Source organism: Toxorhynchites rutilus, chromosome 2 (assembly GCF_029784135.1).
Source record: "Toxorhynchites rutilus septentrionalis strain SRP chromosome 2, ASM2978413v1, whole genome shotgun sequence".
NCBI classification, from domain to species: domain Eukaryota; kingdom Metazoa; phylum Arthropoda; class Insecta; order Diptera; family Culicidae; genus Toxorhynchites; species Toxorhynchites rutilus.
Window position 1 is genome coordinate 3909262 of NC_073745.1, and position 20256 is coordinate 3929517.

Here is a 20256-nt window from a genome sequence, read left to right on the forward strand (position 1 = left end):
ATGGTTGAGAGAAGCGCAGCTGTCACCCTTAGTGGAGGAAGTTTTGCTACTGGCAAGCAAAACCTAGTCACATACAAAATTCCAGAACATTTACTTTCTTGATGACTAAACATAAGAAATAAACTCTTTTTGTTAATAACAACCTCGAAAAACAGTAGCAATACTTCATTATGATCAATATTAGCGCAAATGCAATCCTAGTTGAAGGCAGTTTTGCGACTGGCACGCGAACCCAAATAACTTATAATATTCCAGTAAGACATTCAAGATGCTTGGTATTCCCAAAGAATATTTTGGTGCACAACCTTAACGTCTGCTTCGCCATAACGTCAGTTTAATGCATTGATGCATTCTCAAAGGCACCAACGAAGCCCTTATGAAGACGGAAAATAAACAATGTTAACTGCTTGGAAAAAGACTGAATTATGCCACACAGCTTGTACTTTGCTGTAACATCCATCGATTGCTGCCTGGTCGTTTACATTTTCGACCGACGCGTCGAAATCGCCTACTTCGCTGTTGTTCGGTGCGGTGTCACATTCGCGAAGGCTCGGTTCAGTGCGAGCGCTTTTCACTGCACCAACACCGCGTGCATCATTAGATGACGCTTACCTCGAAATTTTATTGTCCCTGGCAATGCGTTCGTTTTTTGCAGGGCTCGAGCCTGCCTCCCTCTTCTTCTTGCTCATCGCACATTACGCGAAGCGTCCATTTTATGACGCGGAAAGAAGAACACACGATACGAATAACGCGAAAAACGAACAGAAAAATCAAACGACGATTTCCAAGTTGGACTACCACTGGTGGGGTCCAATCTTAGATCGAAGCGCAGTGAAAGCAAAGTGAACTGGATTGCTCAACAGTCCGATGCCGAATGAAAGTTTGCCTCAGCGAGATCCACTGTTTATACTCTAGGCAAGTATTCCCCTTCATTCTTCTTCTTTTCCTTTGTTCACGGAGATTTTTAATCCTACGATTTCCCCTCCGTTGGTCGTCGATAAGTTGCTCGTTATTGATATCTCTGTTCGGGAAAGCACTCAAATGGACAGAACAAATGTATGGGAAAATAGAAACACTTAAAGTTTTCATGAATTTTAACCATTTACTAACCAGGGGATTCTAATGTATGGAATATTACAAACAAATCTTACGGAATTTCCGATTCGTTTAGTATGTAAATCGCCAAAATCCGTTCGCGGCCAAAAAGTTATTAACGTTAACTTTATTTCATAAAAACGTGACCTGTTTTCTGATTTGACACCCTTAATGAAAGACGTAGTTCTACGTCAAAAAAAAACATATAGCACTTGTGAAAAAATTGTAAGTGGTTGTATCTAGGACACGACCGCATATCTTCGACGTAGAACTACGCAATTGCATTATGCAATCCACTTGTTTACCACTACGAATATTATTTTAGAATGCATTGAAATTTTTGTAATAGATTATGTTCTTCGTTACACATAATATTGTGATCACAATAAATATGTGAACGGAAGAATTGTCAAACGGTCATTGTATTTTATATTAAAATAAAATTATTGCACATCTCTTGGTTACGTAGTTCTAGAACCGCGAAAGTTCATTCACCTATACTATCTGAAATGCCGATTTTCCCAGGCTTCTGTGGGAAAAGTACGTTTCAGGGAAACATATTCCGGCCTGCACAACGACAAGTGAGTACAAAAGTACTCAACACCAAATAATACCCCCGACTTGCATGTATTTGCATAGCGGATTCCCCCAGCCATATTAATTCTCAAGTCCGTGTTAGGGAAACACAGCTCATTGGGAAAAAAAATACCCCCGACTTGAATGTATTTGCAAAGCGGATTCCCCCAGGCACATTGATTTTGAAGTCCGTGTTAGGGAAATACAGCTCTGTGGGAACAAAAATACCCCCGACTTGCATGTATATTTGCAAAGCGGATTTCCACAGGTACATCGATCTTGAAGTCTGTGTTGGGGAAACCGTAAATCGGGCCAATCAAAACTTGGCAGTTAGGGCGTTTAAATAACGCTTGACATTTTACAGTTATTCAATTGTTCATCTCATGAAAAATAACATTTTAGTAATTGTGATAGACGCGTAGAAATATTTCCTATCAATCGATGCAAACATCTTTCCGATCTGTTAAGAAATGTTCGAGTTATAAGCATTCGAAATGCGGGTAGAGTTAGCACGCAAATCGGCAGAACAAATGCATAGGAAAAAGGCAAGTTCTTCCAGTTTTCAAGAATTTAACCCGTTTAGAGATTAGCGAATTGTAATATATGGCATATCAAACAAATCTTAGAGAATTTCCTATTCGATTGGTATGCAAATCATGAGAATTCGTTCACAGTGAAAATAGTTACTAACGTTAACTTTATTTCATAAAAACGTGACCTGTTTTCTGATTTGGCACCCTTCCTAAAAGACGTAGTTCTACGTCAAAAAAAACATGGATGGGTTATACCTGTGATATAACCGCGAGATTGACGTAGGTCTGCCGTTGGCTTAGTAATCATTTGTGTTTTTTCAATTAGCAATAGTCGCACTTCGAATCTTCTATTGATCAAATTATTGATAACACTAGTGAATGAATGAAACAATTTACGAATTCAATTGCAAACAAATCCCAATTTAAGTCAATTCATGCATTATGGTAGTGGTTATCGCAGCAAATAGTTATCAACATTTCGCATAATCATCAAATGTATTGCGTAGAAGTTCAGTGAACTGGCGACATGAAGGGCCAAGCAGTCTTGAATAACCGAGCCAAAGCGTTGCATTTGTACCCGCTTTTGTAGACCGTGTTAGCAAAACGAATTTCGGAGTGTAAAATGCATGGGGGTATAAATGTACTGCCAAGATCTGGAATGCGGTTTTTCCAAACTTATTGGTTTCGGAATCTGTGTTGGGAAAACACATTCCGGTTTGCGAAAAAATATAGGAGGTTGTGTTCAAGACACGACCGCATTGTTGACGTAGAACTACGCTGTAGTTTAATTCAAGTCGCTTGTTTATAACTGCGGATATTATTTCATAATGCTACGAAAATTTTGAAATAACCATTCAACCAGTTTGGTCGCCCTGAAATGTTTGTTTTAATGTAGAATCATTTGACAATAATTGTTTGATGATTCATTCTTATGCTCGCAGAACAATACATGCTCGAGATAAGCGCAGCTGTCATCCTTAGTGGAGAAAGTTTTGCTACTGGCAATCGAAACCAAATCACATACAAAATTCCAGAACGACATTTATTTTCTTGGTGACTAAATAAGCGAAATGAACGAAATGATCGAAAATGAGCGAAATGATCTGCACGCGAACCCAAATAAATTAATGACTTATTATAACTTATTGAATAACTTGGTATTCCTCAAATAATTTTTGAAGTTTGCCTCAGAAAGATCCACTGTTTATACTCTAGGCAAATATTCCCCTCCATTCTTCTTCTTTTCCTTTGTTCACGGAGACTTTACATCTTACGATTTACCCTTCGTTGCTCGTCGATAAGTTGCTCGCATTAGTATTGTATTGTATTGTACTGTATAGTATACCAAACAAATCTAAGAGAATTTCCTATTCCATTGGTGTGCAAATCATCAGAATTTGGTCGCTGTGAAAATAGTTATTAACGTTAACTTTATTTCACCAAAAACGTGACCTGTTTTCTGATTTGGCACCCTTCCTGAAAGACGTAGTTCTACGTCAAAAATATTCAAAAAGCTAGAAGTGGGTTGTATCTTTGATATAACGTAGAACTAACGTTGAATTAGCAATCAACAAGTAACAAGCATATAAATCTTAGACGTTTCATCTTTCGAATAAAGTGATTGTCATACCACTTCGTTTGGCCGGGAAAAAAATATTAACGTTCAAAGGGGGAATCGATTCCTCCTCGGAAATACCCAGTGCAAATAGTACCCACTCCCCAAGCCCTGAAAATTGGAATCATCGTTGATCCGGAGCAGGATTATTAACGCTTGAGAAGGAATGAATTCCTCCTCGGATTTACACAGCGAAAATAAGACCCCTTTCCCAACAATTCCAACTTCTCAATAACGACGATCGATTGCAGCTTTCGTAAACAAATAATTTTATAACGCTGCTTTTATAAATGCAGCTCACATCTGTTTTGCAATGCCGATTTTCCCATGCTTCATGATTTTGAAGTCTGTGTTAGGGAAACATTCCGATTTGCAGAAACGCAAACGAGTACAAAAGTACCCACTGCTTGTATCTAATTCGCTATGCCAATTTCCCCTGGCTTCATGGTTTTGAGGTATGTGTTAGTGAAATATTCCAACTTGCAGAAACGCAAACGAATACAAAAGTACCCGCAGCTTGCATCTGTTTTGCAATGACGATTTTCGTAGGCTCCATGGTTTTGAAATCTGTGTTGGGGAAACATTCCGAATTGCGAAAACGCAAGCGAGTACAGAAGTACCCGCTGCTTGCATCTATTTTGCAATGCCGATTTCTCTAGTCACCATGGTTTTGAAGTCTGTGTTAGGGAAACATCCATTCATTCCAGCGGTCGTACCTTAATCGTTGCGCAATCACAACTGAGTGGATTTCCGAGCACTTGCTTATATACCGATTGGTGTGACTTCAATAGCCGGTTTTGAAAGCTATTTTAGGGCTATTGAAACAAGTTTTTTGATCAAAAAGTAGCAATCATATAACGCGTAGACATTGTATCTTTCGAATAAAGTGTTTATCGTACCATTTCGTTCAGCTGTTTAGGACTATTAACGCTAAAAATCTCGTTCTCCGGTGTAACGCCTTCGTTTTCGAAACTTTGAACTTACACCCCACTATAGAAATGAAAGACGTAGTCCTACGTCGAAACCGAAGCTTGCTTTGATTTGACGTTCAGGTTTATTTGCCAAAAAACAAGAAGTGGGTTATATCTGTGAGGTAAACGCAAGGTAAACGTAGGACTACCGTTGTCTCGGTAATCATTTATTTGAAATTGCATCTGAATCAATTCTAAATAAATGAATGAATGAACATTTTGAAAGATTGCTGAAAGTTTTTTTTGTTAGTGTGTGATTTTATGAGTATAAGTATGGAATTGTTATTAACACAAAATCGAACTTGTTGGTGGTCGAAACGAACCGATGGAATTTGAGTGGCCTTGTAAAAGCAACTGAAGATGTTTGATACACGACTCATTTTTGTTTTCGTGAGAATAACACGATATTTTTCATGATCACTCCATGAGCAGAAGAGAAACTGAGGGCGTCACTTCACGGTGAAAACGAAATAAAGTCTATATAACCTTGCATAAAATTCATTTCGTTTTTATCGTGATGTGTCAATCTTTCATGATTGTTCCATGCGAAAGCAGAAGAACGGAAACTGATGCTATTGACGAATTTACGTTAGATTTACAACCAAATGGCGCAGCGAGTAAAATGATGATGTTTTGTTTTTTTGGTCGTTCAAATTTTTTAGAAAAATCAAAACTTATCTTCAAATTTTCCGGTTTCACGTATTATTTCTACGCTAAAAAGGTTAGAAAATTGCCATTTTACAATGTGGTATGTATATATTGAAAAATGGCTTGGTATAAGTGTTGTAACTTTTTTTTTAACTAGATAAACGATGAGTAGCATGTGTTGCGCTAAAAATACTGCAAACCCTTCTTGTATCGGCCCTTACATTATCAATGATATAATCCAACTTAATATGATATCAATTTCATCACCATTATCCACAGTATTCATAACCTGTATGCATTATCAAACTCAAAATTTTCGAAGATTATCAATGTATTTGGTCCAATCGCGTGTTGAAATCATCGTAAATATACCCTAACATAGCCCTAACATTCTTACCATATACTGAAGACATTCAATGGTTGAAATGAATCTAAATAGAAATAAAATGAATAATCACGACCGAATCTTGCTTTTCAGCGCGTAGAATAAACAAACATCGTCACTTTTGTGGTTCTGAACTCTAATGTTGGTGTCGCATGAGCTGATTCAGCTTTGCGTGAATTCTTCAATTGGATTGCATCACGGGAACACCAAGTCGAAAGCGTAAATGAGAATATTCCTTCGCTTGGACGCATTCACACGCTAACAATTTTTCATGACTGTTCCATGCGAAAGCAGAACAGAAACTGATGCGAGTAAAAGTACTCACGCCTTGCATGTGTCCGCTGTGGTTTCCCAAACACTAATGCAAGCGAGCAAAAGAAGTCGCAGCTTGCATGTATTCGCTATGACGGTTTCTCCAGGTGCCTAGATTTTGCGTCCGTGCTCGGGAACACATTGCGGTCACCAATCATCATCAATGAGCAATGATGATTTCAATAGCTTGCTTTCAAAGCAATTTTTAAGCTATTGAAACGATTTTTTGGACTAATAAGTGACACACATATATCTCGTTGACATTTTATCTTTCGGATGAAGTGATTATTATACCGCTCCATTCAGCCGGTAAAGAGGTATTAACGTGCGAAACCTTGCACTCCAGCGTCACTCTCTCGTTTTCGAAACTTTGAACTTACACCAGGGGATAGTAACTTCAAGCAAAAAAGTGGGACCGATTCGAGATTGCTTTTATGTAAACAGAGAACTTTTTTTACACTCTAAAAATCGAACCGACTTGCACTGACAACTGAATGATATTGTCAATTTGTGCGAGATGCCTCAAAAGAGCTGGGAATAAATATTGTTTATATACAGTAAGTTACATTTAATGCGACGTTTAGATTATTGAACAGAAATGTAATGTGACACGTTTAATTGGACATTTTTGTAAACATCGAGTTCGGGGACCAAATTATGGCGCCACATTAAAGTTGCCACCAGACGTCGACACTGTACCACTCACATCGCCAATGTTCAATTACAGGCCAAAATCGCCTCCAAAGCGACACTGAGTGATGCCTCGGAATGTCGTATTAAATTTAAATTACTGTATTATGTTGTTATTTATGTCATAATGCATATGTCATAATGCATAATGTCATAAGCAATGAACACACATTTATTTTCCACGTATTCACGATGATTGGATGGATGAATATACGACTCCTACATGCATCTAGTACGACTATTGTCTTGCGTATATACGATTTACTACAGACAACCCAAAAACGAATGTTGGAAAACGTTCTTGATAATTATGATAATTATTATAGATTCTTGTAAATACATGTATGTTTGGAATATTACGTTAAAAATAATTTTTAAATCAGAATATTTCCGGTTTTAAGAAAAGTGAAAATTAAAGTTGCTTTTTTATATTTTTAACTTTTAAGAACGAAAGATTATCTGTTTGCCGGTCTTTTGAGTTCTGATAAACATAGTGACAAAAATAAATTAGTTCAACTTCGTCATTTAATTGCACTTAACTCAAAACTGTAGACATGAGATTATGAACTTGACAAACCAAGCGGCCAAGTATGCCAACCCAGCAAACATTAAATCGTATAACTATAGTATATAGAGCATCGAATATCTGATATTTTGGGTGGTATATGATTTGCCCAAACAGCATATACAGTAAGTTACCTCTAATCCTCGACATACCGAGGCACTTCTCAGTGTCGCATTAGAGGTGATTGGCCTGTAATTGGACATTCACAATTATAGTGGTACAATGTCGACGTCTTGTGGCGACTTCCAATCTGGGGCCATACTTCGGGTACCAAACTCGATGTTTTCAAAATATCCAATTAGAGATGGAAAAGTCCTATTATTTGTATTCCATTACAGGTCTGTCCAATTAACTAAATGTCGAATTAGAGGTAACTTACTGTACATGCAAGGTGATTAGGCAATACCTAATAACATAATAAGTCTGTTGTCATACGAATATACGATTCATCACTGCCATAAAATGGCGGAAAATATTAAAGTAAAATGTTCGGCCCAGGGGATCACCATTGTTGTATGTATATAGAACCTTTATAAACATTATGTTTGTACAAATAGGAATTAATCAATTGACTTTCAGGGATATAAATGTTTGATATGAGTGGGGCCACGCTTATAAAATTGCTCCGATGAGATTTGAACTCCGGTTGTTTGGATTATCAAGCCGCAGCTATCTCGTACGGCTACCTGAAATATGATTCTAGGGCAATTAAAGTTCTTACATATGATACGAAAGAGTTGCACTCGAATACTTCATTCCTGATTGTTTATTGTGCTTTAGTGGAAATATCGCTAAATTTATATAGAAATGGTTAAAAAAAATCCGGTACTACATGTTTCAAGTAATCAAATAACATGAAGTAAAAAATTTCACTCATATTTTAACAATTTAAAACTGCCTTCGGGCCTGCCCAGCAAACATTGAATCGTAAAAAAAAATTCGAGGGGTTGTATCAGAGACACGACCGCTTAGAATGTAGGACTACGCAATCTTTTTTCTTTTGAAATTTGATGGTTTATCATTTCGAATATTATTTGCGAATACGTCGAAATGTCATATATAACTCTTTAGTAAAAAGTTCCGGGGACCCTGAAAATGTTTAATGGCTTCCGTAGTTTTGTAGACTCATTTCGAGAAGTAACGATCATTTTTTGGCCTTGCTAGAACAATACGCTATGGTCATATGTCGCAATTCGTTTCTTTATATCAATGCACGCATTGCACTGAATATTAACGAGTGGCATCTTCCGTGCATCGCCATCGATAACGAATGAACTCTCTGAGTTTCAAGTGTCTATAATTCAAAAGAAGAAGAAGAAGAGTATCGCCATTCAACAAGCATCAAACGCGCGTCTAACAGATGCATACAGTTGCAGTGCTAAAAATGAAACATCGCAAGAATGACCGTTTATGAAAAATCGTTTCTCGACTCTCGGTCGATACCGTCAACAAAGTTTCTAAGTTCTATGTTTTGCGCAATGAAAACAAGCTACACACAAAAAAAACCAAACACTGATGTTTAGAATCGACCTAAAATCATTTGTACTCTTCACTTTTTTCGCCTGCTTTGCCATGCCTCGGATGGTTGTGTTAATTGCAATGCCAGATGCACTTCAAGTGAAATATTTACTAGCGTTCACAGCTCGAAGGGATACATTAAACACAAAACGAGCAGAATAAGCGACCTTTGTTGTTTTGGGCACAGAAATATTCTGAGAATTTTCCTCAGAGGAGATGCAATACTTATACGCTAGCGACAGCTTACATACTATGCAAGGGTGGAGTTTACTTCGCAATTTTTTTCTTTTCGTCATCCCCCTTCGTTATTTCTGTTCTAGCGGCTGCATAAGTTACCCGTTATTGACAGCTCTGTTCGGGAAAGCACACAAATGGACAGAACAAATGTATGGAAAAATGAGAATGCTTCCATTTTTCATCAATTTAAACCATATACAGACTATGAGATTGTAACGTATAGCATATCAAACAAAAAAAATCTTAGAAAAATTTCCAATTCGATTGGTATACAAAACGTTTTAATCCGTTCGTAGCAAAAAATAGTTATTAACATTAACTTTATTTCATAAAAAAGTGACCTGTTTTCTCATTTGGCACCCTTAATGTAAGACGCAGTCCTACGTCAAAAATCTAAAATTGGAGGCGATATACATACATCTAAGACACATTACTTGTATGATGTGTATAACTGGCATATGCATATGAAATTGGAGGCCATATACATGTATATGGGGTATATGATGTAACATAAACGATAATTATACGATTTATTATTTTCTAGGATGTATGTATATCGCCTCCACGTTTGCATGTATGGGCTGGCTAGGCGCATCATATACATGCAATATATATTAATCATACTTGTATGTTTGTGAATATAATCCTCAAAATAAAATAATTACACTAAACCTTCATTTCAAACAACTTATACAGTTACCAAATCACGCAATAAACATCAAGAATTGCTGGGAATCTCTTATCAATATTTGTTCAAATTTAAAAATGTGCTTAACTCCAGTTTTGTTGACAACTTTTATGCATTCAATTAAATCGTACGATAAATCATATATAAACATAAACATTCCCACCTTTCATCCTTCATTAAACACCTCGTAGTAGAAATCTGTCAGTATGCATACACTCTCCTACGAAACATAGTGGAAAAAAATATATTCGTCGATGTAAACAAGCAGTGAAAAAGGAGACACTTTTCGACGAGTGATTTGTATGAAGTTCCACTGCCGTGCTTACACCCTGGTACAGAAATGAAAGACGTAGTCCTACGTCAAAATCGCAAAATTTTGATAGATTCAAGAAGAAATGGCGAAAATTTTGCATCAAAAGTCCGTGATGTTTCCCTACTCACTTTTTCGTGTTCGTACTCTTCCTCATCCAAGATGCGAAACATACTAGTAGCGAAATCTGCACACACTGATTGATATTCCAATCAGTCTAACCGTTAGGATCATTATTTATGCCCCAAGTCACCACAAAATAGTAAATAATTATACCCTCATTTTCTACCGTATAGCAACGACGGGAAGCAATAACATAGCGCGCTGGAGCAGATGGAAGCGATGAATCGCAGGAGGATTCGAACCAATCAACCAACCCGGCCGGTTCTTCATTTGCTGTTGGCAAAAAAATAAACGATTGCCGGTTTCACTGATGCCAGCCAGCTGATTGTGTTCGAATGAAACAAACAAGTATTCCAACTGTGTGTGCTCTTGTGTATTCGAAGATGATCTATGAGCTGTTATTAAACACGGAGGTCGACCGCCTTCATTCAAAAATCCCATAAAAAAAAAAGATGTACAGGTAAACTTCGATATAACGTACATTTCACTTTCAAAATTGTACGTTGTATCGAATTGTACGTTATATCGAAGCATAATAAAGTACTCACAAACGTAGTCTATAATACATTATTGTGTTGCTGTTTAAGTCAAGTTAATGAATAACTTCAATCAGAAGACGAAGCCAGCCTTTCTCATGATCTTTCCCTTCGTAGTGTTGATTAAAGCCTGATTCATTTAGAATCTGGAATCACAAAACCAGCTGTATTTCGAGATTTATTGAAGGTACAAAACTTGTTTTAGCATCACAATACAGATAATTCATTGTTCTATCAGAAAAAAATTCTGAAAAAAACAGGAAGTGGGTTATATCTATGGTATAACCGCAAGGGTGACGTAGGACTATCGTTGATTTAGAGATCATTTGTTTGAAGTTGAATCTAAATCCATCCTGAATGAATGAATAAATAAATATTTGGGTGACTTCAAAAACGAGAGTGTTACGTTGGAGACTCAAGGTTTTATGCATCCAATATTGGATACAAAAAACCTTGTTCTGAAGAATAATCTCCAGAAGCTTTCCTGCTAACTGCACTTGATTGACAAATCACAAAACCAAATGTATGTGGTCGCAGTATTATATGGATAGAAAACATTAAAATAAACTCGCTTGAATGTAATTTTCAATTCCAAGGGGAACTGGCAGATTATTTTTCAGCAACGATCTTTTTTTTCCAGGTTTCCTCTCGATAACCAGCAAACGAAAAGAGTTGCGCGCGTGTATGTGTATGTGTGGCGGCTGCTTCTATGTCTTCCCGAGGAACCGTATTTCGATACTCTCTTGGTCACGAGAGTATCAGCATCGGCTTTTCTGCGCTCCCTCACAGTTAAAACAAACTGATTGCATTTCAGGTCAGGTCAGGCCAGGTAATGAATCCCTCGATCCCTCGCCGTTCAGCTCGTTCAGTAACGATGTTGTCTTGTCGATGTCCTCAGGCGTCGTGCACAAATTACGTAACGCTAAAAATCCAAATTTTGAACCACCTCTCCCCTTATCGCGTTACGTAATTTGTGCACGACGCCTCACGAAAAATGAATCGGTTTCACCACCAGAATATCATTTCAGTATGCTTTTCGTGCGTGATTGAATCGAGAGAAGGTGTGGTTTACGATGGCAATTTGGAAGGCAAACTAGAGGAGAATGAACTCTCTGAGTATGAAAATTTCGGCGACTGAGCAATAATCGATTGAAAATTATATAATTTTCGCGATACGAAACATTTTCCGTTTTTCATGTTATGCATCCAATATTGGATACGAAAATATCCTACTGATGGGAAAGAATAATCTTCAGAAGCTTTCCAGCTAATTACACTTGATTGAAAAATTACGAAATCAAATGTATTTGGTCGCTGTGTTCGCCATATAATTAGAAAACATTAAAATAAACTCTTTCGCATGGATGTATTCTTCAATTCCCAGGGAACTGGCAGATTATTTTTCAGCAACGATTAGATCTTTCCGGAATTTTCTCGATGCTGTATGGCATCCAAACGAAAATTCTCGTTTCAGTTTGGCCTGCAAAAAACTTTTCTAAACTCTAATCCATCAAATTTGGAGCCCTGAAAAGGGCCGATGATTATATGCTAAGCTAATATAGCATCCTCTTCAATCATAACTGAGTGGGTTTACGAGCGGCGCTCGCTTATATACCGATTTTTGATTTCAATAGCCTGTTTTGAGAGCAATTTTAAGGCTATTGAAACAAGTTTTTGGATGAAAAAGTAACAAGTATATGACGCGTAGACATTTTATCTTTCAAATGAAGTGTTTATCATACCATTTCGTTCAGTTTTTTAAGAGCTATTAACGCTCAAAATCTCGGTCTCCAGCGTAACGCTTTCGTTCTCGAAACTTTGGTTTTACACCCCGGTATAGAAATGAAAGACGTAGTCCTACGTCAAAATGTTCCTTTACACTTTAAAAAGGTGTACGTTATATCGAGGTAAAATGTACGTTATATCGAGTGACGTTATATCGAGGGTACGTTATAACGAGGGTACGTTATATCGAAGTTTCCCTGTAACAGGATCTTCGATTGTTGGGATTATTTTTGCGTGAACTTACCCCGTACCAACTCCGACACATGGTTTTTTTCCTATGTACTTCCAAGCAGCGTGAGAGCTAACCTTCACCTTAAGAATCAAGTCCGGTAAGCGCTGCTGCTATCCGAAACGCCGGCCGAACAACATTCCGTGCTACGCAGCAATTTGGACGCGTGCCAATCTTGGGACTGGGTCAAGAAACGAACGAACCAACAAACGGTAATAGAGCTTCACGCGTCGAATTATGTGCTACCGCATCTCGGGGTAGCTCGGGGGGCAAGTGGGCCACAACATGCAGGTACCTGCAACCTAGCACACGGTCAACTCATCAATGCAGCAGCAGCAGCATTGGCGGTTGCCTAGTAATCGACCATGTTGCTTGTATTGTCAAACAGCAAGCGCGCAGAACAATTTTCTGAAAGCGCAGTGTACATACAGGGTAGCGAACGGTGTCAGTTGCAATTTACATAAACGTCGGACTGAGTAGTGAATCAATTGAGTCGTTATTCACATACAGAATCAATGATAGCATAGATACTAAACCGGCATTCGGAGGAAGACGGAAATAACTTCAAAATGAAAGACGGTTGCAGTTAACCCGAAAATTGGATGAAACGTTTTATAGTTTTTTTTTCTTCTCAAAAACCTGTCCGCGGTGTACTGTTAGAATCTGGTGCCGGTGTTTATCACAGCGCGGGGACATGGACTCGGCTAGGAAACTTTAAAACGAGGAATGATAAACAGTTTATACTGCTCAGGCAGAAGAGAGGAACAACGAAAGAGGAGTGGATGTAAAAGATGCTCGCCTAGGTGGAGTAGACTGATTTGATGGCCGGATAGAAACGCTTACCCCTCATGATGTTGGTGGAGAACAGCGAACAACGTTGAAAGATGTGGAAATAACTGTGAGCTGATGATGAACGGAGGAAAATCACGTTCCGATCGCTACGTTTACCCGTGCCGAATTGGGTTCTTCTGCTGGGTCAGGCAAAGCCTTGGAGGTGATTACGGGCGGGCGAGTTGAGAAACCTCACAACGTGCCATGTGGAATCGGATTGTAAGTATTCTGTGGCGAGGTAAATGCACCGAACAATAACCCAATTGATTGATGAAATAGAAGAACAGATGGGACGCAGGGAAACAAACACTCTTCGGTGAGATGATTGCTCCAGTGTTCGATCTCGTCAGCCTTTGGGAAGGGAATTATTCCTACTAGGTATTTGGTGCAAAGCTTGTTTTGACCTGGTTTAATTGACGCTTCTGTACTAAACTAATCACAGACAACGGATACTAATCAGATACAAATCAACATAACTGATTAAACACAATTTTCTCAGACGGTAGTTAATTATGATATATCATATATTGCAAAATATTTCCCCAACTCTTGATTAGTGAGATGAGGTTAGATGAACATTATATCAACTTGGCACCAAAACAAGGCCATGACTCTGTTTTATCAGTTTCGAAATATATGAGGGCTTTCGACATTCAGTTTGTGTCGAATGATAACCTTATTTAAGTTCGATGATAAGTTTGCTCCGGTAAACTATTACGATTAAACACATTAAACCTGCATATACTCATCAGCGATGTAAAGTGCGCTTCGCGGTAACGGGTAATTATTGGTTTGATAATATACACGACAATGGTATAGAAAAAAATTCCACTAAAAAAATTTCCACGTTGCTTCTCTTCGCATTGGGGGCCTGACTAACTAAAGTCTGCTTCATTTAATATTGGAACAAATTATTTTGCTCATTGTGGCGCTCCTAGTGGACGGATTTGGAAACTTTTGACGTAGTACTACGTCTTTCATTTCTATACCGGGGTGTAAAATCAAAGTTTCGAAAACGAAAGCGTTACGCCGGAGACCGAGATTTTGAGTGTTAATAGCTCCTAAACAACTGAACGAAATGGTATGATAAACACTTCATTCGAAAGATAAAATGTCTACGCGTTCTATACTTGTGACTTTCTGATCCAAAAACTTGTTTCAATAGTCTTAAATTTGCTTTCAAAATAGGCTATTGAAATCACCAATCGGTATATAAGCGAGCGCCGCTCGGAAATCCATTCAGTTCTAATTGAACAGCGATTGGAGCATGTTGTCGCTGTTGTGGTGAAGCTCTTCATTTATCATGAAAGCGCGGATGAACGGTGTCACCAAGAGCCTGTTTGTGCACCTTAGGCCAGAAGGGAATCCATCAGGAGGAGAGTGATGCTACAAACGGTTCCCCGGGAAGATCTCGAAGCAGCCGCTACACACACACACACATACACGCACGGAATTCTTTCCGTTTGGATCGAGAGAGATTCGGAAAATAATCTGCCAGTTCCTCTAGGAATTTAAAAATACATTCATGTGAAAGAGTTTATTTGAATGTTTTCTATCCATGTAACACTGTGACCAAATACATTAGGTTTTGTGATTTTTCAATCAATCGCAATCAACAGGATAGCTTCTGAAGATTATTCTTCCCCATCAGTAGGATATTTCCGTATCCAATATTGGATGCATAAAACCTTGTGCCTCCAACGTAACGCTCTCGTTTTCGAAGTTCTCCAAATATTCATTCATTCAGAATTAATTCAGATTCAACTTCATACAAATGATCTCTAAATCAACGATAGTCCTACGTCACCCTTGCGGTTATACCATAGATATAACCCACTTCCTGTTTTTTCACCCACGTGTCGGGAAATTCATTACCTTTCACCATGTATTTATGTCATAACACCAAACGATAGCATTTTGTAAACAACCGCCATGGAAGCCGAACGGAGAGATAAAATTGTGCACAGTTTTCTTGAAAATTCATTGTTGTCGGCATCTAAGCTAGCTAAACAGCTTAAAATGCCCAGAAATACCGCATGGCGTGTTATCAAGCAGTACAAGGAAACATTGACGACGGCTCGGAAGCCGCATTCGAAGCGTCGGAGTGGAACTGTCGACCGGAAACTGCGTGGGAAAGTCATCAAGGCCGTCAAGAGGAATCCCAATCTTTCAGACCGCGATTTGGCCAATAAGTTCCAGGCCGCTCACAGTACGGTGCGAAGAATTCGTCTCCGGGAAGGAATAAGGTCATTCCGAGCCAGCAAACAGCCAAATCGGACGCTGAAGCAGAACAATGTGGCCAGAATCCGTGCTCGAAAGCTGTACGACCAAGTGCTGACCAAGTTCGACGGATGTATTCTGATGGACGATGAGACCTACGTGAAGGCGGACTTTGGGCAAATCCCAGGTCAAAAATTTTATTTGGCGACGGCTCGGGGGGATGTACCTGCAAAATTTAAGTTCGTGTTTGCGGATAAATTCGCCCGCAAGTACATGATTTGGCAGGGGATATGCAGTTGTGGACAGAAAACCAAAGTCTTTCTCACTGACAAGACAATGACATCAGAAGTCTACAAAAAAGAGTGCCTACAGAAACAGATTCTGCCGTTTATTCGTGCCCACGACCATCCAGTAATGTTTTGGCCGGACCTCGTAAGCTGCTATTACAGCAAAACGGTTATGGAATGGTACGCAACGAACGGGGTCAGCGTAATACCGAAGGACCTCAACCCCCCAAACTGCCCCCAGTTCCGGCCGATAGAGCAATACTGGGCAATCACGAAGCGGAGGCTTAAGGCAAAGGGAAAACTTGTTAGGAACATGACTCAAATGAAGAACTGGTGGAATCAAATCGCCAAAACGGTGGACGAAAAGGGTGTGCGCCGCCTAATGTGCCGTATTACGGGAAAAGTACGAGAATTTCTTCGAAACAGCAATGAATATTTTTTTTTTATTTTTTTTTATGAAAGAGTAAAGAAAATGCTACATTTGTATGAAAAACAAACCTTCTGAATCGGTTTCAGAATATCAAAAAAAAAATCCTGCCTGCAATGACAGGAAATTGAGCGGAGAATCTGGGAAAATTTGTTTCATCAAAATCGGATGGATCGTGCTGGAAGTAGAACTCACACCAGTTTGCAAATTTAGTTTCCAGATAAACGCGTTTGAAATTTTGGATCCGCGTTCTTTACGCAAAGATTTTTTCAATTTTTTCAAGTCTCCATAGTGTACTATCCCCTTAATAAGCTAAATATTTCGATTTTATTGGATCATTTAACAGGAAGTCGGAGTCGGTAAAATTTCGTCCGACTCCGACTCCATAGCTCTGGTCATAACATGACTTTTTTAATTTAAACGCAAAATAAAATGAATGAGAACAACACATTTTATGTTCAATATTGCTCAACGTGATTACTCAATTTTAAAGCTAAATTCATTTCTGCGAAAATGAACAGATTAGCTAGATCTCAAGCTGCACAAGAACCAGCCCCTTTCCCTTGAAGTATCGCTTCATTTTGCCAATGCGGATTTGGATTCACCCGCCGGTTGTGTTGTGGAAATACGTGTCACCATCTGGGGAGGCAATTTTCTATCCCAGTGCCGGATGGCTTAGGAACAAGTTTCACGAGTTTTTCACCTTCTCCTCCCCAAACCAACCAACGCCCCCGAACGTACGCCCCGGACCATCAGCTAATAGCTCTCACACTGCTGGAGTAGCCAACCGCAACGGCTGCAGAGAGTGAAAATTAGTTTTAATTCCGAAAACAACCCACTCTGCGGTATTCCGCAGCTGATGGGTACGAAGAAAAGTGCGGCGGTGGGAACGAAAGGGTGCAAAAATAACCACTAGCCACAGCTTGCTCTGAACTGGGCTTCTCTCTCGTTGGCTACCGGTCTTCTGCGGGACAATTCCGCTGAACCAGAAAAACAAACAAGCGAAGCCGCCTTAAGCAATTTCCACACTCGTACCGCATCATCATCACCATCATCATCGCCATGATTGTCCTGGTCGTCATCACCGTGGTCATCTTGTTTTGCCCTCAAATGGCTCCGTTTGCGTTTTCTAACCTAAAAAGCTCTACCCACAAATGGACAACTGCACGCTAATAATGCCATCGAGGAAAAGTTGATCATAAAGCACCCTCACCTTGTACTTGTACTTTTATCTGGACGCTGCCCAAAATCCACTCCGCAAAACGACGACAGTCACATCTGAAAGTGAGAAAACAAGGAGAAACTTTTCAGTTAATTGCACCGAAATAATATAGCCTAGAGCTTTGCAGATGCGCGCTTACACATTTAGGTATGAATGCCCGCGGCACTCTCCTCTCGTGACTGCTGTAGTGAACAGTTCGTTGTGCTGAGCTCCATTGTGTGGTTTATTATATAGCACTTTATTGTTTTTCGACTTAACATTTCCTCGTGTGTTACGAAAAACGGATAGTGAAAATACACTGAGAAAGTCCAAAAAGCGGGTTCAACCCGCCAACAATTCAGAATCCGATGTTCTAGACAGAATGCCGAAGCAGAAATATTGTGATCCGTCACGAGACTCCAAAATGGACTATAACGACACAGCATCACCACGCCACGAGGTGAGCAAAAGTTAACATAACCTCTCTTCGGTGAGTGTGAACAATGGATATTCGCCGCTTCAAGACATTGGTGAGAAAGAAGTTCCCAATAACCATTCTCCCAAGCCGAGTTCGACCAAAAAAGTTAAGATTCCGCTTATTACATTGACGGAGCTTAGTCTTCCTGATGCACATGGAAAGATCCTGCATTCTGGTGTTTCAATATTCAACACCAAACGAATTCCGTCCGGAATCAACGTGTATGTCTATTCGACAGGAGACTACAAGATGCTAATTGATCATCTGAAAAAGCAAAAGGTTCACTTTTTCACATATGTCCTTGACGAGGAGAAAACGACCAAAATCGTACTATCAGGATTACATGACATGGAAGTCGATGATGGTGCCTCAGCATTAGTTCAAGTGGAGGTTAAACCGTTCCAGATTCGCAAGATGATGCTCAAAAAACAGAAGTACACTGATCATGCACTGTACCTACTTTACTTTCGTAAAGGATCAATCCAAATCAACGACCTCAGGGAAATCAAGTCCGTTCACCACAGCATCGTCAATTGGGAATATTACTCCAGAAAAAATAACGTACCTACCCAGTGCCACAACTGCCAAATGTTTGGGCATGGTTCAACACATTGTTTCAGACCCCCAAGATGTGTAAAGTGTGGTGAAACTCATTCAACAGAGAAATGTCCTCTAACAGCCAATCGCTCCAGCAAGGAAGATAAACTATCCCAAGAAGTACTGAAGTGTGCCAACTGTAAACTCAACCACACGGCGAATTATTCAGAGTGCGCTAAACGTATTGAATTCATCAAAGCAAGAAGTTCCATCAACCAACGGAAAGTCTCGACAAAGAACACCTTCATGCTTCGCCAAGATCAGTTCCCTTCCCTCGAAGCTAAACTGTCCACTAAGATACATGATGCCCAACAGCCCGAGTGTTCTTACGCCAGTAAAGTGCGTTCCGGGTTGAGTCATTTGAACCGTGTTCAGCAAGCGGGTATGGCATACACTAATACTAACCATAGTTTTAGGACTAACATTGGCTCAGATCTCTTCTCGCATTCCGAGGTAGTCCAAATTATCAATGATTCATTCGCAAAACTGTCGGTCTGTAGAACTAAACAAGATCAAGTTAAAGTCATACTTGAAATAATATCATGTTACTGTTTCCCACGTGATGGATAATTACAATCTACTGAAAGTGTTGTTCTGGAACGCGAATAGCGTTATCTCAAAGAGTCATGAATTTTTCAATTTATTGATTGAAAAAGACATTCAAATAGCTTTATTATCTGAAACATTTTTAAAACCGAGTACGACATTTTCTCATGCTGATTTCACTATATACCGTTTTGACCGGGTCGAAGGACCAAAGGGAGGAGTCGCTATAGTCATTCGTAAAGATATCTCTCATTCTCCACTTCCAAGTTTCGAAACTGCCATCATAGAATCAGTTGGCGTGTCAGTTGACTGTGCATCGGGAAAAATCAATTTTGTCACAGTATACAATCCTGGCAGTAACAACGATACTCAATCTTTCATTAGCGATGTACGAAAACTGACCAGGATGAGAGAAAGTTTTTTCATATGCGGCGACTTGAACGCCAGACACCGTTTTTGGAACTGCTCTCGTGCAAATTCAGCTGGTAATTTGTTATTTGATGAATTGGGGACATCATTCTTCTCCGATTGCCCGAAGTAACCAGACGAAGGAAAGTCGCGTCCAAGTTCCGTTATCGGTTACCGCGTGATTGATGTTTTTTTGCCGCTGAAGAGTTCATTTCGCTATCAGGATAGTGAGTGAAGTGCCCTGCCTGCAAGTGGATAAAGGCTTTCATCCTCGGAAAGCCAAGCATTGGTTTTTGTTTTGTCGCTGCTTCGCCGACATTGGAGATTTCGCCTAGTCATCGTGCCAACAGTGACAGTTCGAGTAAGCTTTCACCGACGACTGTGTGTAGTGGTGTCGTAGGCACATTCCCACCACCAACGAGCTTTCAGCACGCTCCCGTTCATC

At 39.4% G+C, this 20256-nt stretch overlaps 1 protein-coding gene across 8 annotated transcripts in view; it reads right to left on the reverse strand.

Moving 5' to 3' along the window:
• The window catches only part of LOC129764534 (putative polypeptide N-acetylgalactosaminyltransferase 9), a 270199-nt gene that overhangs the window by 85338 nt on the left and 164605 nt on the right, over nt 1-20256 (reverse strand). For 7 of the 8 annotated variants that reach the window (XM_055763719.1, XM_055763717.1, XM_055763712.1 and 4 more), the window contains one exon: nt 17795-17859. The exons of the other annotated variant lie outside the window; for it this stretch is intronic. The gene's annotated coding sequence lies outside the window, so the exon portion shown is untranslated. The remainder of the gene's footprint in view (nt 1-17794; nt 17860-20256) is intronic. 8 annotated transcript variants of the gene reach the window in all.